The sequence below is a fragment of the Rhea americana genome, unplaced genomic scaffold (genome assembly GCF_003343005.1).
Source record: "Rhea americana isolate MKP2758 unplaced genomic scaffold, rheAme1 scaffold_38, whole genome shotgun sequence".
Classification (NCBI taxonomy): Eukaryota; Metazoa; Chordata; class Aves; order Rheiformes; family Rheidae; genus Rhea; species Rhea americana.
Window position 1 is genome coordinate 6,571,111 of NW_028186512.1, and position 27,728 is coordinate 6,598,838.

Genomic DNA, 27,728 nt, shown 5'->3' on the forward strand with positions numbered 1-27,728 from the left:
ACTGGAGGACAATACATCGTTACGTGATAAACACAGCTAATGTTTTCTTTGTATTTAAATAAATTGTGTTGACCAAAATGTTGTTTTTCAGTATGCAGTACACCTACTAAAATCTACTGTGATTACTAAGTAATGAAATAAAGACTGATACAACAAGACAGACTAGCATTTGGAACATACTTTTAAAAACATATGCACTAAAAGTCAAACTATGCCTACAGCAAAATTTTGCTACGATGTTTATTAATTAGAAAAGAGAGAGCTGATATATGATTTGGGTATACACACCATGTGTCTTTCAGTATGTCATGCCAGACAGAACATTTTATACCCAGCTTGTCTTTTGTGAAGTAAAACTTTAATAAGATAATGCACATGCCACTGTGTACATTAATACAGAATGATAAATGCATTTCATCAAATTGACCAATCTTTATGACACTGCTAATATCATGAAATAGATAGGTAAGCACCCATTCCTTCTAGGAGGTCAAATTATGTTTTCAGATACTGCGCATCGAGCTGAAAATTAAACTCCTTTTTAAACATGGAATTTTATTTGGTACAAGTAAATGCCTGTGTTTGAAACTGTTGACCTTAAATAGCTGATCATTAAAGTATGAGCCATTTGTCCAAAAATACTAAAATGGATTTTGGACGGCTTCCAGAATCTCAAAGAATTATGTGTCAATGTAAAATGGATTACACACTTTTTCATTGATGAGTCTAGCCTTTCAATTTCATTATTTCTCTTCTTGATGTGTATACAAGATATACATTACGCTTTAGAAACATAAAGGTCAGCTTGAGGTAGTGCCAATTAAATGGATAACTCACATTGCTGTACCTTCCCATTTCTTCTATTATTTCTGTTGGCAATGTTAAAAATGAGTAACATTTATTGCTTTGTCCAGTATTGGGTTTCTGATTCACTCTGACAGAATACCATTAGCAGTTATTCAGAGTTYGACCAGATACTAAATTTAGTTATACTATCTTTTAAGGTCCAATACTGAGTAATACTGAACACTTTTTGCTGGAGTATTGCATGCAATTCAATTTCCTCTGATGTGAATGGAAGTCCACAGATTGCAGAAACCCTCAACAAAGCATAAAGCTTTTGCTTTGGAGTAAAAATATTTAAAAAGAAAAATCACTTTAAAAATAATCAACAGCTGGCTGTGTTACATAAGCAACCAAGAGAATCTACACTAACACACAACCAAGACAGAGAAATCTATAAAAACGGAGTTTTTTCAAACTCTCAAGCAAAATATCCTACTGAAACCATCTGATAATCAGAAAAACATTGTTGTCTAATCATCAAAGATACAGAAGTGCCTTAAGACACAGCATAGCTATGTCATATGCAATAGAAGCACAAAATGTTGTGTTACAGTATCCCACAAGTGGTATCCTATCATAAAGCAACTATTTCGGGCACTAAAACTACAAAGCAGAAATCCTAATCTTTATACTGTCAGGCTTTCCAGTTATACAAGAAAAGGGAAAACGTGGTTTTGTTTTTTTAAAAAAATAATATAAAAATGGGCTGTCAGCCAAGCTTCAGGTCCTCCTAAGGTTAGGTTGTAAGAACAGGAAGATACAATAGGCCAAATCTGCCTCTAATAGTTAAGGCATCTTTAAAAAACTCAGAACATCCATCTATTAAATGTAGGATTTAGGTTGCAAAGCCAGTCCGGCAAATGCTTTAGGAATTGAACTACACAATGTAAAAGAAGACTTAGAAACTTTTCTCAGAAGACCCAAAATAATTTTCTTCATGGTTTGTTAAAAATTTTGAAAAAAAATGAATGCTTCTGTGTTATCTGAAATCCCTGTTAGTTACTAGTGCTACAAAAATACTGTTTTACAGAAATTCAAACAAGTTAGATAACTGTTTGAAATACTCCTGACTTCCAGACCAGCTGAAGATTTTATAGAGTAAATAAATGTTTTCATATAAATGATAACAATTGAGATTGTGCCTAAGGGGTGGTCTGAATGCATTAGACAAAAGCAATCATTTTGTTTTTAAAGAAAGAAAATAAGCATGTTTTTTGTAGCAATGAGTTTAACAAAAAAAAAGGGGGACTATCCACAAATCTTCTCAGTCTTCACCAACAGCACCTGATGATCTGTGTCTGTTAGCATTATTTATGTAACACACATGAAATCGGGAGCATATGTACCTAAATTATACGCACCTAAAACTTCCAGCCTACCAAAGAGACGCCTGATGCACCTACTGCCACCAATAATATAAATTCAGCAGTGCAGGATTTATCTTTTAAAGTTTGTAAAACTCCCCAAAACTCAAGGCTCTTCCCTGACTATCTTTCAGCTCTTAATTCTAATAAATCTACAAAGGCAGGCTTACAGCTAACTAATCCTTTAATCTCCCAACTTCTGTTCTAATAGCTAGACATCAATGTGTTTTTGACATTCAACCAACAGTAATTTTAGAGTACAGTTAACACAGAAAGCAAATGAGTTAGCAGAGAAACTCTCTGTTACAGTTAGTAATGCTGTAACAGAGAAATCGGATGTCTTCAAAGCTTCTTAACAAGTACACTGACTCAGCGCATGGCACTTCTATCAGGGCGCTTGCTTTGTTGCACAAGGTTCCCAAGCTGAAGCAGACATCAGGAACCACTTGTGAGCAACAGCTGGCAGGTTACCTTCAGAGATTTGTGGTGATCTGTGAACCAAGTGCAGTAAAGTCAGGGGGAGGCCCAGAAGCTTGCAGCCACATTGCTGCAATAAARTGATTTTGTAAGAGGTGTTTATTTATGCTAACATATGGCAGAAATACTGAACAAGTGATATACGGTGAGAAAGTATGTATTTCATTAGCATTGTAAAGGCACATCTGTACAATCTGCACACATAGAGTACTTTTCAGTATAATGACTTTTTTTTCCATTAACTACARCTCTGCTACTATTAAGTCGTGAGGCCCTAGTAACTGGAAGGCGCTTCCACCCCCACACCAACATTGCGCTCCAATGTTTTGTTACAGCTTTGTTTAATGCAGCTATCATCACTCAGATCACCTGCACCAGTTTCCCAGGAGTCTTTCAGTCAAATACAGATTCATTCTGAAGTTGCTGTATATTATTACAAATCCCCAATGGTGATTACGTGCCTTCTGGAAAGGTGACGGCAAAATAGGATGTTACATAAAACTGCAATGCTTCCATTGATTTCCATCAGTTTTGCATTCCTGAAAGCAAGTTAGTGAGACTGTGTGCATCTTATCAGTAGAGAAAAAAAAAACTCCATCAGTCTTCAAGAGCACTATTCCCAAGATGATAGCTGGGGAAATGAATGGAGTCCAGGTAAAAATGCAGGAAGTGGAGGACCAAGAACAACGTGGAAAGGATAGAAATGTGCRTCACTTAAACTGTGGTTTGGCAACACTGAAGGAAGAAATAGTTTTATTGCCTTGGAAAATGAAGCTAGCAGCAAATGGACTRAACTTTGCATCAAGTGAACCAGGGTTCCTAAAGAAGACCAAGGCCAATGGCAGAAGCGTAAGGCCCCCATGCAGACTGCATCATCTAGTTATGCTGACCTCCCACAATGCAAGAAGATTTGGAACATGAAACTTGCATCATTTTAAGAGAAGACAACCTTGCCTCATTTTTTTTTTTTTTTTTTTTGACAAAGAGGATTGTCTTTGAATCCTCATGAAGCCATAATAAAATTGTATTCCCCCTATCTCTGCTTCTTTGGGCTGTAAAAACATGATGCAAATGTTTCCCTTAATTGAGAAAAATATATTTTGTAACATGGTAGGAAGACTTCTGCCTCAAGACTATTTTACAAAGAAGTGGTTTAATTTCTAGCTTGCTATCAAATCAGAGTAATTTCTCAGTATGAAAATATGAAATTACTATAGGATAAGCACCAGTGACATCTGTCCCCTCCACCCCCGCTTTCAATCTGGAGAGTGTATTTCCTGAACACTTCTGTAAACAAATCTGCGCATGTGTACTGCTTTTTTTATATTTCAATCTTTTTCTCATTAGCAACATATGTATTTGCCACTATAAAATCTTTTAGGTTGCAAAGAAAATTGGGAGAAAGATATTTTCCTTAAATACTCTCCCTCTCTCCCCAAAGCAGGCTATACTCTAAGTTTTATTTTAGTTATGCTGATCAGATTAAGAATAGGAGATATGCATTTCTCTCCCAAGATATTAGTTTGACATATATAGCCTTGTTCAGGAAATAAGAGAGATTTCATACATTTCATCATCTTTCTGATCTTTTAATCCATATAGTCTCACTATAGACAACAGGATTAGGGTGCTTTGGCGGATTAAAAAAAATAAAAAAATTACTTGCTTGTATTAGAGCTACTCTCAAGTGATGGTTTCATGATTATAATCATAGCTAGTAATGTTCCTTGTGTGCTTCAGTTAGAACTTCTAACTGAAATTCAGCATTGGAAAASTGGATAAGCTAGTGATTTCCATAATCTTGTCATGAAAATCTTTGCATAAGAGATTAAAATGTGGTTCAGCTTTATACAACGAGAAGTGACAGCCTTCTCCTCCAGCATCATTCTATAGAACAAAGGTTGCAATATCATAGAACAGCTTTAAATTTTTCTTTTGTAAGATTGGCACTAAGATGGCTGTCTTTACAATGCTGTGGAAGAGTTGTGCAATTAAAAACTAACTTCACCTTTCCCTTCAGAGACTTCGACGACTCAGAAAAACAGCACTAATAGATACCATTTTACCTCTAGGTGTGTATTTAGCAATTAAAAAAGAAAGAAAGAAAGAAAGAAAGAAAGAAAGAAAGAAAGAAAGAAAGAAAGAAAGAAAAAGAAAAAAAGAAAAGAATTCCAAGCTCCTAACATTATTTCCCTTCATGTAGCTTTCTCATTGTATTTTCTGAACGTCACTTGTTTCTTCTTTTAGTAAATGCCTCTAGAAATGTTTTGTCAAAAACTTATTTTTGTCTACCACATAAAAAATCGCAATTCCAGAAACAGGTTGCTATCCTGGAAGTAAAGCATTAGATAGGTTCTCCAAGTGTGCATCTGTGTGTGTGCATTCAGTGAAAGAATGATTTTGTAGCTTAAATTTGCTTCTTAGCTTGGAAGCTTTTAGGGGGGTGATCTTCAAGTAAATTAAAGCTGGGCCAAATAAAAGCTAAGATTTTCTTTTAATCATGTGACACAAAGAAAAAAAAAGCCTTGCCAAATATCACGACAGCCACTGACACACTGACTTCATAAATATTTTATGTATTTTTTAAATATAGGCTAGTAAAATTTTAATTCCCTTAARACAGTTAACATTCCCAGGAGCTTTCACTTTAACTAACAGTGCTGAAAGTTTGAAAGTATTAGATTGAATATTGGCATATTGGCATTGCTCCTTAGAACACATGCATGGAAGCAGAGCAGGCTGTATTTTCCAGCACAATACAAAACTGAATTTACACCATCCCTTCTCATGGGAAGGGAGTAGTTCACTCGCCTGAAAAATCTGCAGTTGRTAACTGCAAATGAAGAAAAAGAGGTCCATAAATATTACCAGAGTGAACTGTGATTGGAAGTGGAAGATTGTGGCCTTTCTGGGGTCTGGCATGGCAGCTCTTGCTAGCAGGATCTGACTGCTCCCACCGAGGCCAGCTTCCCTAACTATGCTTACATGTTAGCCCAAGTTAGCCTCTAGCTCAAAGCCAGATACTCTCTCCCATGCTTCCTTATTGCTAAGGGTATTCTCCTGCCACCACTTCTGGCATGACACCCACACAAGCAGTTCAAACGAAAATTGCCTCTAGCAACATTAAAATRGTTCAAAAGTGAGAAAAATTACCCCCCCCTTCCAAGCCCCCCAGGGTAGCTCACAGGAAGGAGAATTGCGCCTGCAGCAGAGATGCGATTTTTTTACCTGCACTCCAGAATGCAGTAACYGTTTAATCTCTCCCAACATTTTTTATATAAATAATAAAAAAGTGAGGGTATATGGCACAGATCTGCAATCAGTTAACTTATTCCCCCCCTCCCAGCCCCCGTGCACTGTGTTGCTCTGCTGCTGTGAAGCACATGGCTCTTTCCAAAGCTAACTCCATCTCTCAGCAGATACTCATTTCCCTATCGGTTTTCTGTTAGGAGCGTCTCTCTTACCAGGCAGTCTGACCAGGCCAAGCTTGCAAAACTGTTTCCTAACTCTCCTTTTTCAAGACTTCCTCACCTTCCTCCCACACAGAGAGGGGCTGGGGGCRGGGGGGAGAGGAGGGCAGACACCATCGCTCGCCAGAGCCCCGCGATATGCACCCCGCTCCGCCACATGGCAGATAAACCCGAGCTCAGGACGATACCCGCTGCCCGCTCACAGCCGCAGCGCAGCTCAACCACCGCACCACCCGCCAGCGCTCTACCCGCACCCCGCCCGCCGCCAGCACGGGCCTCTGCATTTCGGTGTAGCCGCAGCTCCACTGCCCCCCTCGSGGAGGCTGCTTTGGGAAACGGCAGGGGAAAGGGGGACAGCGTGACCAAACTCGTCCTAGCGCGATGTCGAACAACCCCGCGAAAACCCAACAGCCACCGCCCCCGCCCGTCCCAACGTACAGGGCGCCGCCTCGGACCGGCCGGAACCGGCCGGGACCGGCCGCAGCGCGCAGCACACGCCATGTTCAGCTCTGCCGGCCTAAATCAGTCAATCAGTTAGTCGSACGACAGCTGTGTTTCTCCCATGTTTGAATGTGAATTTTCTCGTGAAAGGATGGCAGTTTCTCGTTTCTAAGCACTGGAAAATGTATTCCCTCCTCCCCCCCCCTTTTTTTCCTCTCTGGTTGTGACTCGCGTGATAGGAGTCAATATATTAACAGTATAATCTGCACTGAGGGYGCACAGCTTCTTAGGTCTGTGAAACACTTAAAAAAATAATAGCATAAAAACATTTGCCCCACCAAATACTGCCTTAAATACAGTATATTAATTTCAAGGGGTCTTTATCCGCGTACGAGACATAACCTCTGTGTCACGTCTCTTGTCAGTTATGGGAATTTATTAATCACAAGCTGAATCAGGCAAGCTGCTTGATTTTCCCTTCTTTGCTTACCAAACCCGCAGCCAGATGAGAGACGGCAGTAAGGTTCTTTGGCCAGGTTTACGGACCATCAGTCTCCGCTGTTACTGTAGCTTGCCCGGTTGTAATGCTCAGCGGGGAGCATGTGTTCCTACATGCTTTCTGAAATATTAATACACAAAATTGTACCGAGGTTTCCGATAGCAGCAGATTGGCTTCTCTGCGGTTTTCTGATGAGAGGGGTATTGGTGATGCCGGGAAGCTGGTGGCGCCGAAATGGGTTAAACCTAATCAGGTTTTGAAAGCTGATCGCGTAATTTGAGAAGGGCTGGAGTCACAAAGCTGCAGACCTGTCTGACCCCAGCAAATTACAGTGTTTGTTAATGCTCCGTTATGGACATCTTCTAGTCGACCAAAAGCAGATATATTAAGTGAAAAATTGACTTGCGGTTCGCAAAGATACGCCAGCCTCTCTGCCTTATTTGTGGCAGTTGGTCTACTTAGATGTAGAGGAGGGCATCATCGCTTCTGTTTTTACCAGGGCTCTTGGGAATGCAACCTTCAAAAACACTGGCTTCAGCTTCCAACTGAAGAAACATAATTACCTTAAAATCTTTATCATCATAATCTTACACAATATGTGCCCCTTGGGAAATCTAAAAACAATTTAAGGAATGGAAGGCATGGGGAAAAGCTTTTTACTTTGAACACGGTGATTATAATCATATGAGCTTTAGAATCAGTGCAACTGGAATATAAAGAACGAGTGATTAAAAAAAGCACTAAAATTTATATTGTGCTTTCAGAATCAATGTTAATTAAATGAAGTGGGGGCCAATTCGTGGTGTTTTAAACTGAATCTTCTTACTAAATGTTTAATGACAATAAGTTGGCTTAGGAACACTTCTTGCAATCTTTCGAGGAGGATTTTACTGAAATTCTGCTTTGAACCAGGAGAAGCTGACAGCTCTCAGAGTCCAGTAACTGAATAGGGAAAAGGGATTTTCATAGTTACTAAATTAATGCAAACAATGAACARAGGTAACAGTCTCATGACTCCTCTTACAATGCAGTTCTGCTCTTAAGGAAGGCATCTGAATTCCTCTGCCTCTCCCTTTCAGCAATGGAAACGSTTTCCTAAGTGTATGACAATACAAGCAGGAACAGCAGTCAGCATAAGAAAAGACTGGGCAAAATGGGAATAAAGTTGCAAGGTACCAATGGCACAGACCTCGGGTTATGTGTGAGCTGATGTTCTTCAGTCAGAAGCCATAGGGCCTCTTCTCCTGAAAAGAAAATAGCAGCAGCTGCACCATTTGTTCACTAAGACTGTTTTCTGAAGCTCAATTTATAACTTTCATTACAAAAGGATAGTCTGAGTCCAGGCAAGGCCGAGCACTCCATTTTGGTAACTTTTCAGGCCTGGGAAGCTTGCAGTCCTTCTGATGACTGTCTGAGTAAGCTAATCCCTCACAGCGGAGGCAATACCGCCGAGGAGGAAAGTGGATACTTGCCAAAGTCACTTTTGGCCTCTGAGCGTATTGCCTCCCTAGCTGCAGACTGACCTCACTCCCCGCTGCGGCACAGACCGAAGAGACGGTTCCAGCGTTAGAGAGAAGATGAAGCCAGGACTGCTAATGGCTTGGCAACCCGGTCTATTGCTGTGCGACATGGTAATCTGTCAATATGTCTTCTCTCAATATGTCTCTCTAGAGGCAGTTAGTTTAAATGTGAAATTCTCTTTATTAAATAATCTTTTGATATGCCCTTTTTAGGAAATGAGAATTTAGTGTAGTGAGCATAGTAGCCCGTGATGATCACAGATGGAATTTGAGTGTAGTCTGGGATTAAAATCCCAGACTGGGATCCCAAATCTGGGAGTTTCAGACTGCCAGCACAGTCTGAGCAGAGAGCCCACCTGCTTTAAAAAAAAAAAAAAAAAAAAAAAAAAAAAAAAAAAAGAAGAAGAAGAAAGAAAAGAAAAAGAAAAATATTCTGCTGGGTCTATATTCTACAAAAATAGCATTCTTGATGAGATTTTTGTGCCTATTTGCTCTAAAGTATAAGCATTTGCCTGAATTCATTGCACTCATCTACTGTCCCTATGTTACTGTTGTCAGCCGGTGCCTGAAGGCCAAATTCCTTCACTGTTCATAATATTTTGCTCTGGCAGTGCTTCTGGGGACATCTTAAAGGTGCCACAATAAGCCTCAATAGGGGAAATTTCAGCTTAACTCTCACAGTGTCCTCTAATACATATTCCCAGGTAGACTACAAGGGGAGAGGGCTGTGGAACACAAGGCAGTATACTTTGAAAGATACTATACACTATATTATAGTCTTACAGAGTTCAAAACCAGGCAGGATGTCACTTCTCTTTAATTTTTTTTCTTTATTAAAAAGCTAAAAAAAAAAAAAAATCACTGTTCCATGATTTATCAGGTTCCCTTATGGGAAGGGAGTTGCTTCTGAATTATCTGAGTTTACAGAGCCCTCTAATTTCAAAAGCTAAGATATGAGTGTTGAGAACACATCATTTTCAAAGAATATAAAGGCACTCAAAAAAATATGCAGGATGTGAAAACTGAGCATTGCAAATTTGGAGTTTCATAAAGATTTACAAGGAAAATAACCAATTACATTGGAACACCTTGGAATCACACTGCTATTATTAAATAATCCTAATTTTCATATAATCATAAGTTTCTGTAGCAGGTCCACTTCTGAGAATGTAAAAACAGCAGGAAAATGTCATAATGAAAGATGAGATACATGTGTTGACACAGTATTCAGTGACTGACTTGTCACTCCTCCAGGCTGCAAATTGTTGTCTGAGCAGAGAGGGCAAAAATTAATTGCCTTTGTCTTCTTGAAGCCTTATCTCTGCAAAGTAATCTTCTTCCAGCTTTTTAATATGTTTTTCTCTCATACCACTGATGGATAAAATTAAGACCGCCTTGTTGGTGACGGCAGCTCAGAATTTAGTACCACTTTGAGACAATGCAGTATATTTTAGTGATTATCAAACGAAATACACAACCTTAAATCAAATTAAAGATAAGTTGTGTGGTTACAGCTGTAAAAAACATATTTTGTGTGAAATAAATTTAGAGATTTATATAAAAAACAGTTGGTTTTATCTACTCCTGCCAAAGAATATACACTGCCAGTGGATGACTATAGATTTTTACTTCAAATTCACAACCACAAGGGACTGTCTAAGTAGCATCACAACAGATCTGGTATTGTGAACCAGAACAATGGCAGCTCCAGTGACAAAAGGAAAAAGAAAAAATAAAAAGGCTAAACTGTTCCCCAGGAAACTTAAAGGAGTATGAGTAAACAACTCCCCCACTGTTCCTCCTAAGGGCTTAGTACAGGATTACATCAGGATTCTTTTCTTTTCTTCTTTGTGAAAAATCACAACCTAATAAGGAAATCCTGAAGCAATGATACCTAGAAAGCTAATGCAAGTGAGTTAATACTTCGAAGAGAGAATAACCTGGTCACAATCCTGAACAACAGAAATGCCACCTCTGTAGTCTGCAGAAATTCAATGTCACTACTCTCAGATSTAATTCCTGTCTCATGGAAAGGCTTTCACTTGAGAGAGAGAGAGAGACCTAAGTTCCAGTGACTTCATATGTTTTTACATAAAGTAGGCAGTATGTGAGCAGATGAGAAATCATTCAAACAAGGACTAGGTATCAAAATAACTCCTTTACACAGCCAGACTAATTCTGGGAGTCTTTGTCCAAGAAGTCTTGAACTCTTTTAAGTAACATGGAACAGCTTCAGACAAACTAACGGTGGGATGCTTCCCTCTCTGCTGTAGCTTGACGTAGAATTTTATGGGAAGGTGGAATAAACAGGATTAAGAGATCTCGGCAGAGGAAGGATGGGAACCTAACTGTGATGTCTGGAGAAGGTTTCAACAGTAAGATACTGTATAAAAAGCATCTCCACTCAACTCTGAGTTAACAGAACGATAGCAGCTGAGCTGGTAGTTATGATCTGAGAATCCTTGGTAAACTGAAATCTTCAGATTAGATAAACTAATTTATGGGTGCTAAAACTTATAATCTTGCAGCCTCTGGTAGCAATTTTGAAGGGTTTCCTGGAAACAGAATGTTGTTGTAGCTACCTGCACACATCACCACAATAGCTGAATATGTCTGCTTTTAAATATGAGGTTAAGGCATTTTCTCATAGCTTTTAAAGGTATCTACCTACCCCCTAATGGGGGAAGAAAAAAAAACAAAAACAAAACAGAAATTAGATTTGGAACTGAAAAGTTACTTAGGCATCTTTCTAAAAGAAGAGACACCTCTTGTTTAAGGTGGGCAAATAATGCATTTTATTTGCGTGTGGGAAAGAAAAGAAAACATCTGTTGAATGAAGTTTAGTACTTTCTTCACAAAGACAGAAATGAATATATTGAAATTTCTTGGGCTTCAAGAAATGCAAGGTTTTCATAAAGCAATGAAATAATTTGCAACCCCTTTTTTATTATTCCTTTCCTCTTCCTCCTTCTGTGGTTGAACTATACACCAAGCATGGCTATTTCTTCTAGTGCAATAGGAGCTCCTATCAACACACGATTAGTTTAGCCAGAGAAAAAAAAGAAATGGAAATGCATAGTTCTGTAAAAAGCATAAAGACTTGCACATGCAGCAGGTACTCTCTAAATGGTGTGCAAATCAAAGTAAGCTATGAATCTTAATCTGTGAGTATAACAGCTTTAGAAAGGTTCACTAAAGGGTATACTTGTATCGCAGATGACAGTACAGATCACAATAATGGAATTTCTTCTGTTCCCAGGAAAAGCTGCAATGAACTGATTGGAATTTCACTCTGAGGTCATCTTTAGTCTCAATTGTCTTCTTTAATATGTGTGTACCCACTCTGACGCAGTGACAATATCTGATCAGTATTACAAAACTCCAAGTACAATCTCTGCTTGATGACTGAATATATGCATGTATTCACTGATAGGAAAAATATTTTTAAGCATATTAGATTTATATAGCACCCTTTAAACTACAAGATTTCAGTGAGTTTCAGAAACTACATGCCTTTAGCACATTTAAAGTATAAATGACCATTGGGATGGTTTGCAGCAGCTCATGCGCATGCAGAGCATTAGCCAAAACCCTGCTTGGTCATGTATGGGGATGTTAGTAGTGGTTTATATAGATAAAATATTCCACTTTTACAAAAAGTGCAATAAAAGCTTTCATATCCATGCAATAGAAAGAAGTTTATTATTTCTTCCCGTAAAAACTCTGAGTTATTTATACAGCATTCAATTAATTTAACTTTGAAGGATGAAAGCAACAGTCAGGTTTGTTTGAATAAGGATCCAGAGTTCCAGAAAGTCTGGAGATAAGATTGAGTGTTCAGCTGTATAGATGCAATTCTACTGTATTAAATTAGCATTTCTCAATATTCATACTGATGTAAGAACAGTATCGATATCATTCTTAGAATCTTATCCATTTGAGTTCTTTTAAGCTAGCTGTTTATTTCTCTGATAGCTCTTGTTCCTGCTCTTTTATTGTAAGCTGCAAAGACATCACCATCTTCAGTTCCGTGGAGTAGTACCCAAGTTGTAAATGATCTGGTTAAGGATGCTTTATCCTAATTTACAAAAGCAGCTGTACATCATAGAATTGTCCATTACTGATCAGCCTAAGTGGACTGAATATATCACGGGTTTTTCTTCTCCTTTAAGTTAGTACTATATTACTAATATATTAATGCAAATATTAAGTGAATGTTAAATAATAAGATCCATGGGTTAAAAGGCCAGAAAATCAAATTTAAGGGTAGGTTAATATTTTAAATAGACAGTACTGGAAAAAAATGAAACTAGAAGTAGTACTGTGGATTAAGGGCTAAATTTAGGTTGTCCTATAGATACTGCTATTAATTAAATTCACCATTAGATTTAAGGTCATTCCTAACTGTTTTGTTACATTAGACTCAAATCTTTTGGTGTTTAACTGTATTTCTGCCTGTCCCTGTGCTAAAGCCAGAAAACAACCCAATTCCTTCATAAAGAGCATTTAGGCACAATAATGCAGAGCTTTAAAAGCATATAATCATACTATTGTGGAAGTACGTAGTGAGCAGTGAATTTCACAATTTTTGGGGGAAAAAAACATAGAATTGTATCTTACAGGTGAATGAATGAAAGGTTTAGTGTCATAAAAAAAGCAGTATTTTTCTATTGAACTGTGACATATATGGTTTAAAATACTCATTTGAGAATCCAGAACTGAGCTGCAGAACAAAGCCAGCATTGTAACCAGACATAATTCAACAAATTACCTCTAATATTGTTACTCACATTTGCTGAGTCTAGATTACAAAAATGGATACAGTAAGATTCACATACAGGCTTGATCTGACCAAAAGCTGGTGAAGCCACTGACAAACATGAAACAAGCCTGCAGAAAGCCCTGATCAGACCCAAATTTGTAACTCATAGGAATTGCAGATGCTAGAGACAAATCCTTCCCAGTTGTGGGAGATGATAAAACAATAGGCAATGGCCACCAGTTTTGGCTTAGAACATTTAAAATGGAAATTAGGAAACCCATCTTCACTAGGAGAGTGTTACAGTCCTGGAGAAAGTTGTGGAGACCACGTGGCCCGCATTAGTTGTGGACTCTCCATCCCTGGAGTTTTCCATGACTGAAGCCATAGTTGACTTGAACTACTGTCCATTCCATCCAACATTGCTATAATTCCCAGGAATCTACATAGCACTGACCATCCTGAGATTTCTGGTTTTGTGGACCACATCCTGCCCATGATCCTAAATACTGCATATGGCTTGTCAAATTTCCAGCCCTTTCTGATGGCCATGATTGCAGAAAGATCTCATAACCCCAAGCAACTCCTCATATGACTGCTTCAGCAGAGGACAGAGAAGAGAAGAAAAATAAGCAGGTCAAGCTACTGTTGTCATGAGTGGAGATCTACAAGGTTCAGCTTTCATCTCTCTGTGCCTTACTGCCAAGAGTTAGCTCACAGAGCTGAAGCTAAGCAACCACTCTGTCTGCCTTCTCCTCTGGGTGATGACAGGATGACACCCAGTACTATCAGGAGATCTGTCAACTTTCAAAATTGTACATAGTGGATTCCCCAAAGGAGAGTCCAGTGCATCTGCTTGAGGATCATCCTTTTCATCCTACTGGTAGTAACAGAAGTTTGTGCAAGTCTGAAGARGAATAAAATTAATTCCTGCTAAAGTTCAGGCAAATAAAAGGGCTTCTGACAGGCAGCTACTGATAGACAATGATGGCTGCACGGTACAGTAGGATCTTATTAATGCACTATATTTTCCTTACAACTTGATATACTATTAAAGCAAATTAATCTGGTGATAAATTTGGTATTTTTCATGGACTCCTGTTGTTAAAGGTGACTGATGGAGTCACAGTCACTAACTGATGAGAGTAAGAAGTTCTGGAGCAGTTGTATGTTAATACATATGGTATAATACAACAGGTAAATCACCAACTTTGGAATGAACCAGGGCCTCTGAAGTGAGGGTCAGACTCTGAATACAAAACAGTCATAGTAAAAACATCTGTCATCCTTTAGTTTGTCCCTGCAGTGTCACTCAGAACACTAAGGTTGTGGGTGCTCCTGTTCTTGTAGGAGATACATTTTAAAGTGAAGAAATTTGTCTTCTTGGTGCTAATAAAACTGAAAATAATGTTGTAAAATCAGTAAGACTGGATTAAGAAAAGGGAGTAGAAATGATTTTTCTTCAGTTATTGAAAACAAACAAATTTCTCAGGCCCAATTTATGTTAAAATACTTAGTAGGAGCCTGTTAAAACCATCAGACGACACAGAAATCCTAGATATGCAATTCCATGGTATACATTATAAATCTCTGCCCACACTATTAATTTTGTTGCCAGTTATTCACATATCTGCATTTAACATCTCCCAGCTAGTGTCAAACCACAGAAGAACTTTTTTTTAAAAAAAAAAAATGCTAGATTGCAAACTATTTAAATAGTGTTATAGGGTTTACCCGAGTAGTTTAGATATATGAAAAGTGTGATTCTGGCAGCCAAAATAAAGCATGGAAATATTTTAGCCCTTTACAGAAAGCACTAAACCATTTTCCTAAAATCAATATTACAGAGGATACACTACCAAGTTTTTAGTTTTATATTTCTTCCCTCCCCAACCCTCTGAGAGTCCTATACCAAATAGTTTACTATCTTGCTGGAGTACAATACTGTAGTAGTAAGTAATATGTCAAAGCTATGTTCTCAAGCACAATAATGCTGGGATTTTGTATCAGAACACAGGTTGCAGAATAATCAATTTATATTTATAGTGACTTAATTACAGTGATGAGATATGTCTCTGCAGCCATGAGGAAAAATGAAAGGAAAAATATAGTTTCAATTATATATAGCGTAACCCAGCTGAGTGCCGTTTGCAAAGTTTCCTATTAGCAAAAACCATTTTACCTCAGTGAAAATAGCTTTTTCCATAAGAGGCTCTGGAGACATACAATGCATTACAATAGGCTTAGGAACTGAACTTGTGGAAGGATCATCTCACCTGAAGCAATCAGCAAGGCTTTAACCAACTGTGATGTGGTTAAAACACTCACTGAGACTCTCAGAAAAACGTAATTCAAATCCTTCTGGCCTGACTGATATGTTGCAATGACTTGAACCTCATGCTTTGCTTTAAAGTCATAGCAGACAAAGAAAAAGTGATAGTGAAGTTCTAGACTTTAATATTGATATCCTTTCCGATATTTTTAGGGATGCTTCCTGAGTGTTGGTTGAAAAATAAAGACATACCTGGAAAACGCATGTTTCTTATCTTAATTTTTTACAAACATGCAACAGCAAGAGGCACAACAAAGTTATATGAAATCCTTTTTTTTACTCAAGTGATTGTAACTATGAGGTCCATTATTCTTACCTAGCCAAGCTGAAGTTTGGTAGCCAAGGAGGAGTCACAAGAATATATTTTGTAYAGATTCAGTTATTCATATCACTTTGCTTCCTTCACCTATTAGAAGTGAATGAAATAGACGGGGGGAGAGGGGAAAATAAAAAGTAGGCATGTATTTTATTCTCCTTGATGGTGGTTCTATAAGAAAGGAGCTGCAAAGGTTTCTCACTATTGCAATGTGCAACTCATTGTTGCTGTCCAGTTCTATGTTAGGAAGTTTGGACTGGGACTTACAGAGGGGATCCTTTAAGGGAAGGGAAAAAAGAAAAGAAAAAGAAAAAAGAAAAAAGGAGGACCAAAACAGTTTCCAGGCCCTTGAGCAATTAGTCTACCTCACACAGGCACCAGTTCTAGACAGCTGGCTGCCTCCATCCCCACAAGATTTTCAGCTATTCCCTTCCTCCTAGAGACTACTTTTCTCATGCAGACAAAAAAAGAGAAATCCGTGCTCAAATAACAGTGGGAGAGAAACTGTTTCAAAGCAATTTGCCTGACTGATGTGTGGAAGGCCCTTGAACGTCATTTTCCAATATCCCTAAAGAGTGCTTAGCAATACAGTGGCTATCCTGGAGGGGCTCGCCAACATTTTTAAAACCAAGTTTGATTAATTGATTATAAAGTCACATGAGACTATGTTGACCATGGAGACTAACTTCCTGTGTAATACTTGTTACAGAAGTTCCCTAAGAGATAATTTCGGCAGAAGATAATAAAGCGAATCTCATTTTGACATAAATAGTTATATATTCATTGAGCAAGCATGTGGGAGGGCCACTCTAGAGAGTAGTCATTAGGGCAGTCAAGCGACAGTGAGTTCAAATACAATTGCCAATAAATATTTTATTATTTATAAAATAGAATAACTATAAAAGGAATTCCAAAGCACTACTCATTTCAGGATGAGCTGAGACTAAAGATCTCCCACATCTTACTTTGGCCATTAATAGAGATACAAAGTAAGTCCAGCTTTTTACAAGGTCTCAGATGTAATACCTCAAACTACTGATATAAACTATATTTTACAATGGCTACATTTTTTGAAGTCGACATTTTTGTTTATTAGGAATTTTGAGATGGTTTTATGTTGTTCTTTTTTCTGGCAACACCTACTATAAAAATCCTAAAAAGCTTTCCTGTCTTCACTTCTTAAGGATAGATTCTTACACCCAAAAGCAGGTCCTAAAATAAGACTGCAAATAGCATAGATCCCAATTAACATAATCCTAATAATTAATTTAAAAGATGAACACCAGTAAAATAGAGTAGTGAAATAAACATGCAAAGCAAAGGAAGGGTCCAAGTCCTCCCACTAAATCAAGGTAGAAATAAAACTAGTCTGTTGCAGAGTGTGTGTTACATGACTTCTGCAAATGGTACCCGTTCTGCTTTGGAGCACATGGTGCTTCTTGCTTGTTCTGTTCTTTCTATTTATAAAAAATACCTGTGGGAAATAGGTTCTAAACTTTTTTTATTCCCTGTATTTCAGAGTCAGGGAAAGAGATTTCACCCACACACATTTGCAAGAAACAATCTGCTTAGGCAGACTGAAGTACCCCTGAAAAAAAGGTAAATGTATTAATGTATTAAGTGAATGAGGTTATAATCTAATAACTTATCACTTTTATGTGCTAGTAATAACCTGAAATTCTCCTGAATTTTTATCTTTTTTTTTCTCTTTAAACAACAAAGATGAACTAAACAGAGAATTATTAAAAATAAGTGTTATGTAAGATTCTTTCCCTTTCTTCCTTCTGATTTTCATATTCTAATCACCTACCTAAATCTCTGATCAACCACTATTTAAAATATCAGAAAATTTCATACTTTAATGCTCTACTTATATTACTGTGCAGTTCAGTAATCAAACAACAGTCCTATTTGCTTTCAAATTTGTGGTAGCTTATMATTTCTCTATTTAGAATGCTGAAAGTTCTTGAAAAGGAGTTGAACATTTAGTCCAAAAGCTGTAATGCTAGCCTTTAGCTTTGAAATCTCAGGTAATTCCTTACTTTGCTAGAGACTTGCTATGCTTTTTTTTTTTTTTAATTTAAAAAAAAAAAAATAAAAAAAAAACTACTAGTCCCTGAATTAGAGCTTGTCTGCTATTAGATACTCCTCTTAAAATGTCACAAATGTAATAATGAAAATAACTATGGTAGGCATAACGTTATATACAGATTTGAAATGTGTGCTTTAGGATTAATTTTATTTCCTCAAAGGATTTGTGTCACTTCTCTATTTAGGATGCTCTGTGTTCTTGAAAAGAAGACAAATGTTTGGACCAATAGATACAGTGCATGCCTGAAACTTTGAAATCTCAGATAATTCCCTGCTTTTCTGTAGACTTACTGTATAACCTTGGCAAAGTCATTTTGTGTCTCTATTGCAGTTCCGTGTGTGTGGAAAAGGAAAACAATAGTACTATTCCTTTGTATCACTGGGATGTTGTGGAGGGTGCAGTTTTCACAAGGATGACAACTACTTTAATGTTGTAAGTATGCGAAGAACAATAGATCATTCTTAATTAATGTTTGCATATGTACTGAAAAGGAAGAGTGACTTACTTAATCATTCCTGAATTTGTCAGCCTTGAATGGAGGCAGCCCCAGTCCAGCTAACGTTGCACCTGAAAAATGAGAGGAATGTGATTCATGGAAGCCATGGAATGATGCATGCATTCTGACATACAACGCAAATCAGCATGGTAGTAAATACTGATGTCACACAAAAAACGTCAGAACAACAACAAAAAACAATAATGTGGCTTCAATATTGTGGAATCTTATCACAACCCTTTTTTTCTCATATTAATGCATTTTGCACACAGCAGAATTGGCACTTCTGAGAAGAGCCACTTTTCTGTGTTCTCTAAAGATTATTCCTTTACTCAGTGTTGAATCATGCATATCCCTTCCTGAAATCGTTTTAATCTTCCCTCTCAAGTTCAGCTGCACTGAAATATATATTCTGTTTGAATGCTGCTTTGGGGGAGCAATTACTCCATTTCGATTAGAGATGTGCTTATGAGATCTCCACAAACTAAAGTCCATTTCAAATAGAGTTCAATTTTGATACGGACCAGTCTGTCCTGATGAGACAAAAGTCTCCTGAGATTTCTGACATCTTGAACCACTTGTGAACTAGATACAGAGAACGGCTTTTTCTTTTTCTTTTCTTTTTCTTTTTTTTTTTTTTTTTTAATCTAAAGGGAGGGAGAAGGAGGAGCTGGGCAAAGACACAAACACAGACAGAATGTTCCAAAACCTTTTCATCTACTAAAAAACAGTAGCAGGAAAGTAAAAAATTATTCCAGGACTATTTGTCCCAATAAGCATGATCAGTAATGACAGAAATGAATTCTGTGCTGTGAGAAATAGGAAGTAAAGAAAGTATACAAGTACTTTAAGACGCCTATTGAACAAAATTTGACCTAGAGTAAGTAAAGAAAAGAACTGGTTGGAGCAAGCTACAGAAAGTAGGGATAGCAACCTCTTCTCCCTGCCAAGATTTTCCAGATTATCAAGTTCATTTTCCTGGCACCTCAGTGATATTCCTCCTGTGTAAATAGTCATTTAAATAATACAGAGCAACACAATTTTGTTCAGCCTTTCTTTACTTGTATTTTTTGGTCAGAAATGAGAAGCATGAGCTTTAGAGTGTAGAGTCAAACGTGAGGGAATTCTACTCCTTAGAGAAAGAGCCAAAAGGAGACAGGGAATGAATAGTAAGTTAGAAAAAGACAATGCAAAGATTTTTACTATTTATATGGTTCTTTAAATTATCTCTATCTGTGCCAAAAAATAAAAAKACACAATCCCTTTCACATCAGGAAGGACTTTTTTAAAAGAGTCTTCTATTTTATTTTTACATATCCTTTAATTTCTCTCTTGTGCTGTTACTGTCACGTAGCGTCTAGCAAGCTGACAAAACTGAAGGAAACTGATATGGTAAAAGACATCTCTGAATTAGAATTGCACGAATGAAGCATAATGTTATTTTTATATGTTCTTGCAAAGAAAATATACTCTTCCTGTGCTGCTTGCTGTGATCAATGACCTTTCTCTAGTGTCCAGTCATACGTATTTGATAGATAGGTTTCATTTGCAAGAATGTTCATACAGAAGCAAAGAGCTGAGGATACTTGCTCAAAAAGACTTGTTGAATGCTTCATATTGCAGATCCCTCTGTCATAATTTGAACTTAACTGTTCACAAGCCAACTTCTCAATAAATATGTCAGTGAATAAATTCTAAGTAGAAAATGACCTCTTTTGTTTATAATGAAAATAGAAGAGGAGTTACCTGAAGTGTTACATAGCACATATAGAGATAAATAAGAATTTCCCACGATTAACATTTCTCCACCCAAACAGTATCTCAAACAAAAATCAATTACAAGCAAATGCACATGAAAAATCAAAACCAATTCACAAATAATTTGCAAGCAGTCAGAAAGACTAAATTCGCAGGATAAACTGATCACTAGTAATAGCCTATCTCTAATTTGGAATGACACCAGCTGTCAGCAATTTGCTGAGAATTCAGATTTTGGTGTAGAATCTGTATTCACTTCATCCATCACAGTCTGACACAAGAGGGCTGGAAGATAAAGGAACAAAAAGTAAATAAATTCTGCTTGTTGCCCTGGGCAAGATATTGTTTGTTACTTGGCTTGTTGCAGTATGCTTCACTTTTAATGAACTTTTTTAATGAAATACACTTATTTGATTGTCTATTTGTTTTCTTCTGTGAAAGAATAAAAACATGCTTGTATGCCTTTGAGTTCAAGAAGTCTCAATGTGAGCAAAATGTGAAGGATGAAACTCTGAATAGCCACAGACCTCACTGAAAGATGGTGAGTGGTCTGACTGCCTTCCATCAACACTAAATGAAAGAACAATTAAGTAAGTATTCTTTTGTTTGACCAAAATCATCATCTGAAGACTAAACTAAATGGAAAAAAAAAAAAAAGAGAGAGAGAGAGAGAGAGAGGGAGGCCAGAATTGATTTAGTTGCCATTGTGTGAAAGAGGGAGTCAAAAGACAACACAGAAAACAAGCAGAAAACTTGACCTCAAACTGAGAAGACTAAGTGCTGTGACACTGAGAGAGAGTAACAAGAGAGAGAGAGCTCTCTGAGACATCTCCATCTCTTCGCAGTTACCCAGTCAATCAGCTTTGGCTACTTGCTCAGACAAGGCTAGGTAAGAGAATTTTGGAGAATACTGTTGCCAGTAAACCTTAAAGTTGGGAAAGGAGGGAATAGCAGCCTTCACAGAATTGCTTCCATTTGTCCAGACATCCTGATGGTGGCGCTCTTCACTCTTCAATCCAGCCACCCACACCTGGCACATAATGAACAATAAATAGGATGGATTTCATGTTCAGAAATTAGTAATTTGAAGAATCACTTCCCCCCTTTTTTCTACATGCCTGGCTYGAAAATAGCTGTAAAAATATACTAGTTTTAAAAACAATGAATTTTAATAGTGACAGAACCAAATCATGTCATACCACTCTCAAAGGTTCTCTAATCTAAAAGGCCTTCTCTTCACTTTCTCTCTATTTTTCTCCTCCCACTGTGAATGGCTTAGAGGACTATTTTTCCCACTCAGTGCTTTTATTTGATCTTTTCACTCTCCTTTTCATCAAGCTAAAACGTTTCTGCAATATTCATGAATTCAGCAGCAGTCCAGGAGTGGGTGTAGGGTGTTGTTTTGCTACTGTTTCTCTTGCAGGGCCCCCTGCTCAAGTAGAGAGTTATATAACCACATTTTAGAATTTAATGGGCTCTAAGGTTTTTGTTTTGTTTTGTTTTGGGGACTTTTTTTTATGGGTGGACCTGCTGGTTGTGTTCTTGTACTTTATATCCGTGCCTGAAGGAAGAATTGTTCTGAACATGATGGGGTTTTACTTGTTCTTGCATTTCTACATTAATACTTATCTGTATTAGGTCAAAATTACCATTGATATATATAAGTCAAAAATTTGTCAACAGTTCTGATGAGATACTTCCAAATTGCTATCAGAAGATTGGAAACTACAGATTTCTATGTACATGCTCCCATTTACATGGTGGAAATAACTACAGTGAAAACTACATAGATGTTGGAATCTCTCGGATAAATTAATCTTCTTCTCAGACAGCAGTTCTTTTCATTCCTGTATAAATCCTTGTTCAGATTGGCCAAATAGTAGCTCCTCTTGTAAAATGATTCACATTAAAAAAGATATGACCAGACCAAGTATGACTAGATATGTATTTAAGCCTATGATAAACCAATAATCTCATTTCTCCTCTCATCTCCTCTAAGACAGGAAAAGAAAAGGGGAAAAGTAGAGTAATTGCCTTTATTTGATGGCAGTATTCAAAAGCCTTGCTGAGGTTTAGAGAACAACTGTATTAGCTGTGCAAACAACTAAGAAAAAACAAAACCTGGATCCAGCAGGTTTACAGTCTTAAAAGGTGCAAAAGAGGGATGCAGAGGAAACACAGATACAACGTCCAAGTAAATAAAGGAAAGAACTGATAAAACAATTAATTACATGTTGCTGGGATTTCTTTCACCTAATGTTAGAGGGAGGATAATGGGGGCTTAATTAGAAAAAAGAAATAAGGCAATTACAGTTACAGCCCATCACTTCCCTGAACATGATTAACAGCAAAAATTTTGTGGGCCTTAGGGCAGAGGTGAGTCTTGAGGAAGTCTTTGAAAGAGATATCATTTTTACAGATCATATCAGGAAAAAAATTCACACTTTTACGTTATCTCTTGCGCACATAATAGCCAAAGAAAAATGACAGTATTAGAGATATTTATCAGATGGAACAGTATTACATCTGTAAATACTATTTCCAGTAAATTTGGTATCTGCAACCTTAGGGAATATAAGGATGTTTATCATAGAAACTGGTGAAAGGTAAAGGCAGGTGAGCATTACCAAGCACAGAAAAAACCTTTGTTACGATGTTTTCTTAGATGAACCACTAGCATGGGAACAAAGAAAGCCAATCAAGAAAGATGACTTGGAAAAAGAAAAAGTAACTTACAGGATTAAAAATCACTGAAAAATTAATTTTAGGAATACTAAAGAAGGAGAGGACATGCAACGTAATTGTAAAGCAGCCACTGCAGTGAGAAAAGATTTAGTTCGAAGGGCAAAATCCAGTCTGGGCAAAGGAAAGGATGAAGGATAAATTCAAGACAAGGGCGAGAACGTAAAAAGGAGGAAAGAGACTGAGTAGTGGAATGAACAGCCATCAATGTTTTCTTTAACATCAGAGAGACAGTCCGTATGCCTCAGATTAGGAACAGAAAAAACTCTGTACTGCCAGTCTGAGCAGAAACACACAGACAGTTTAAGGCCAAAGGAAGGCTACGAAACAATAAATCTGTTGATCACCATGAAGAATTGTGCGCTCCTGTGTGGTGGGATGCTACATGATAGGTGAAAAATCCAGTGAGGATTGTGCGAAGTATGTCAAGGAGAGGGTGTGTTAGGTTAGCTTGTTTAATTTTTCCTCTCAATCTTCGTTGTTGTTCTCTGTGAGCCAGTTTGACAGTAGGGAGGTTTAGGCTCTATCCTGATGTCATGAAGGTTGAACAACTTGTGTTGAAGGCATTCAGTTTACATCCTGTTAGGAGGACTGCGTGTTTTGCTTTTGGAAATAAGTTACCACAGCTTTCAGAGACATAAAATGCAGCTACTGATTTCTGACAACAGAGAATGGGTCTCAGTTGGCTTCCTGATGAAAGACAGGGCTCCTTCTTCCACTCACTGGTAGACTTCAAAAGAACAAAGGTAAACTGTACTGGGCTGTTGCAGATTTGATCTAATATGTAAAATCTGTTTTTTAAAGTTTCTTCTACAGCACTTTTCATTGCTTTATATGTTCTGAAATAATATATGTTAATAACAGTATATACAGTTAATAGTTTCTCATCTAAATGTTATTTTAAAAGATAATGATTATTTTAGCTGTCCTTGATGTGCCTAAGAACAAGGCAATGACCTTTTAAAAATAATTCTTAGGCAATATTCTAAATACAGTTTTAAATAGATGTATAGAGAACAACCATTTCCTCATATCCAAATGAAACTAATAACACTGCTGCCATCCTCTGCTTTTCATTTATGTACACTCATTTACACTCTTGCTCATCTCCCCCCGCTTTTTGCCTGTGCATGTTTTTGAAGAATGAAATGGAAGAAAAGTCTGTAATCAGCCTCAAATATTACTTAATTGTCTGGAAGCAGATAACATGGCAGTGTGTGTGGCCAGTAGCAGAAATGATGTAATTGTCTGGAGGCTGGTAACAAGCAAGGCAGTTGGAGAGTACTTACATATTCTCTTGATGGTATCCAGCTGTACTATTTGCAAAACTCCTATTGTATTTTTATTTGTGTGTGTGTGTGTGTGCATGGCTGGTTAGCTAAGAACACACACTGTTACATATTTAAAAAAAAAAGAAAAGAAAAAGAAAAAAGTAATCTAATTCCATTTCAAAAGATCTTTCTTCACTTGTTAAGCAAGAATACGGTTCACCAGTCTTGACAAAGCTGTTCTAAGATATCCTAGAATGGCATAACAAAACTGCAAGAAACCATAGCTCAGATCCGTGGTCCAAAAGCATATAAAATAACATACACAGTACCTGCCGCACACAGCTCTACTGGATTCTCTGAATCCCTCATTTGCCTGGGAAATGTAATTGTGTGTATACATATGCAGGTATGCACACACACACTCCTCTATTTATCTTACAAGCTAAAAGAGAGAGTTACTGACACGCAATACCTTATGCTAAGAAAATGATAAAGAATATCCTCACTTTTGGCTGAAATGTATCCTCATGAAAACTACCTAGCCTTAGTTTAACCCAGTCACTGCAAAAGATTACCAATTAGAGATTTCTAGAGTCAGTACAACTTAAAGTGCACATAAAAAATGTAATTTTTATGGGAAAATGTAAGGGTTTTTTTAATCTAGGTTCTGTAGCAGATGGAAACAGTGATTGCTGATACATAGTTACTCACCTTTCCAGTAGATGGTAGTACAGATGTGTTTAAAAGAATATTGCATTTGGGACTGAAATAAACAGTATGTAGATATTTTCAAATACTGAATAGGAGGAATTTTTAGTTGAATCCGTTTTTAAAACTAAGTCATTGGAAACTGCATCTGTAAAAAATGAATATTGTAGTCTTGTATATTCTAGCTACTAATCTTTAGCAAGCAACTAAAAGTTCTGTTTTAACAGAAAACTATGGTTGAACTGCAAATACTGGTAAGTGAAAGACAGAGATCTGTATAAAACATTGATACTTATAATTACATACTGTTTTAAAATCTGAGTGATGGCATGTGATAATCCCATTGAATTCAAAAGCCTATGRATGTATTAGTCTGTGTTGAAAGCTGCATGTCTTCATTTTGTTAGCCAGGCTTGACTTAACTATATTGGTAGTGACAGAGAGAAAAATCCTTTGTACCACCAGCTTTACCAATGCAAAAATTTTCCCTTGCAGATTTGTTATGCTTGTGTGTCCTGATTTTATCAGCAATAACTATATGCATATGATAACACATGCTGCTTATTAATGTTCTAAATATACTACGAAATTAAAAGCCATATGTATTGGAAATCATTTTTAGAATAACTATTTAACTTACTGCAAGTTTTCAAACAGTTAAAAAAATTTAGCATATTATAGCCCTTACTTTTTTATTAAACATAACAGAAAAATGACTGAAGGAAGTAAGAGGAATGAATTACAATTTACCTGATAACCAAAGCTCAGCATGTATTAACGCAGTTTTAAATATTACATAAATACAAAAAAAAATCAGCTGTCAAAAAATTGCTTGTTATATACATACATTTCTAAATTCTTCCTAACACAGAAAATGTTAATGTATAGCCTGGGTAGGTAATGTGTAGCCTCCAGAATATTCTCATAAAACACATCTATATGTAAGTTCCTATAGTTAGTTCCTTTTTTTGCTATCTTTATTGTTTCTGGTTCAGTTCAGATTTACATAAATTTTACTAGATACACTACAGGCTGTTTGCAATAAACCTCCATGGGCTTTCTGAACACTGTTATTACCAGAGACAACTGATATAAGTCAGTATTGCCATGTCACTCCTTTGGAAGTACTGCAGCATTATTGTAAAACCCTAATTAAGGAATTCTATTTAAATTTAAGACTTGCAAGGCAGGCAGGCAGGAAGTGTAAAAACATCGATTTTCTGTTTTATTGTGTTGTCTGATACATCATAATGACTGCAACTAAGACTCTTGAGCAGGATTTACACCTGAGAGAAAAGCAGGTGGTTCATTTTAAATGACAAACACAAAAAGCAACATTGGTAGCACAGGAGAGGGGGAACAGTTACATGGAAGACTATGGATGCTATTCCCATGATCAGTTTCCAGCAAAAATAGTAGATACGGCCATAAAAGCAACTATATTCTGGATGATGTCAAAAGAAAAATTGTCTTGACAAATGAAGAAGACTTGAAATGGGAGTTTTCTCTGACCTAGAATACAAGGGAAGGTTATGCTAATATGTTAAGGCACACGCCTTTACTAATGGCTGAGCTGTAGACAAGGCAGTATCGCTCAAGACAGGAAAAGTAAAAGGTTGGCAATCATTTCTTTGTACTTCTCTCTCCCTGAGTTTCTGAGAAACAGTCATTATCCTGTCCTAGGTTATCTTACTAAAATGTTCTTATCTTATTACAAATGTTCTCCAATATAAATGTTGCAAACAGTGATCTCAGAGAGGAAAGCAGGAAGGAAGCAGCCAGCACAYAGAGGACAAATTTCTTCAGTTTTCAAATTAAGGATAGAAATTGTCCTGTTTGAGCCACATTATTCTCACAAACAGTCATCTATCTGCCCATCTTTGTATTTTTTCCTAAATACATAGTTTTCTGAAATAGTACAATTAAAGCTCGAATTTAGCCCTGAATTGTTCTACCAGTACTTTTTTCCCACTGAACAATGAACTGAAAAAATATTAATCTTTTTAAAGCACCTTGAAGCCCATTGCTCTTTTCGACTAATGAACTATGTAAAGGAGCCTCAGTTGCCTCAGGGATGACGTGATTTCTTAAACTTGTCAAACCCATCGCAAGGAGCCTTTACAAAGCCTAAAGGACGTGTATCATAATGTATAAAATTYGTCATAGTATCTCATTACCTTTTGGGAACCTTATTACAACAATTATGGATGATCAAGCCACATTAAAACAAACAAACAAACAAAAAAAAAAGGCAGTTCCATTACTGATAGAGCTAATGAAACTGAGCTTCCCACATACYTGGTTCTCTTGCCTAGTTTGCTGTAATAGTAAATGAAATCTTGACCAAATATTCTCCTGATAAAAAGGCTTTCATAAGAGGCCTCTCCAGTGTAGATTCTTTGTGTCCAGTATTGTGCTTATGGAAGACTCTGTGAGTTTTCCCTCTGTAGGTTGTCTATCATTCAAAACTTGAACCAGGTAATTATTTTCTGAGACCTCTACCTTCTACCAAATCTGGCTGCAATGAACCATGCAGAAGCTATCAGAAGTTATTGGAGGACGTGGGAAGGACACAGATGGGCACACAGACACATTTTTCAAGAGTAAATAATTGCAGTCTGATGGCCACCATAGGTA

The 27,728-nt window shown here is 37.1% G+C and overlaps 1 long non-coding RNA gene across 1 annotated transcript in view; it reads right to left on the reverse strand.

Moving 5' to 3' along the window:
• LOC146591286 (uncharacterized) overlaps positions 1 to 27,728 on the reverse strand; it is a 244,706-nt gene that overhangs the window by 179,259 nt on the left and 37,719 nt on the right. The window contains exon 8 of the long non-coding RNA XR_014896854.1: positions 18,622 to 18,683. This is a non-coding gene — a long non-coding RNA (uncharacterized LOC146591286). The remainder of the gene's footprint in view (positions 1 to 18,621; positions 18,684 to 27,728) is intronic.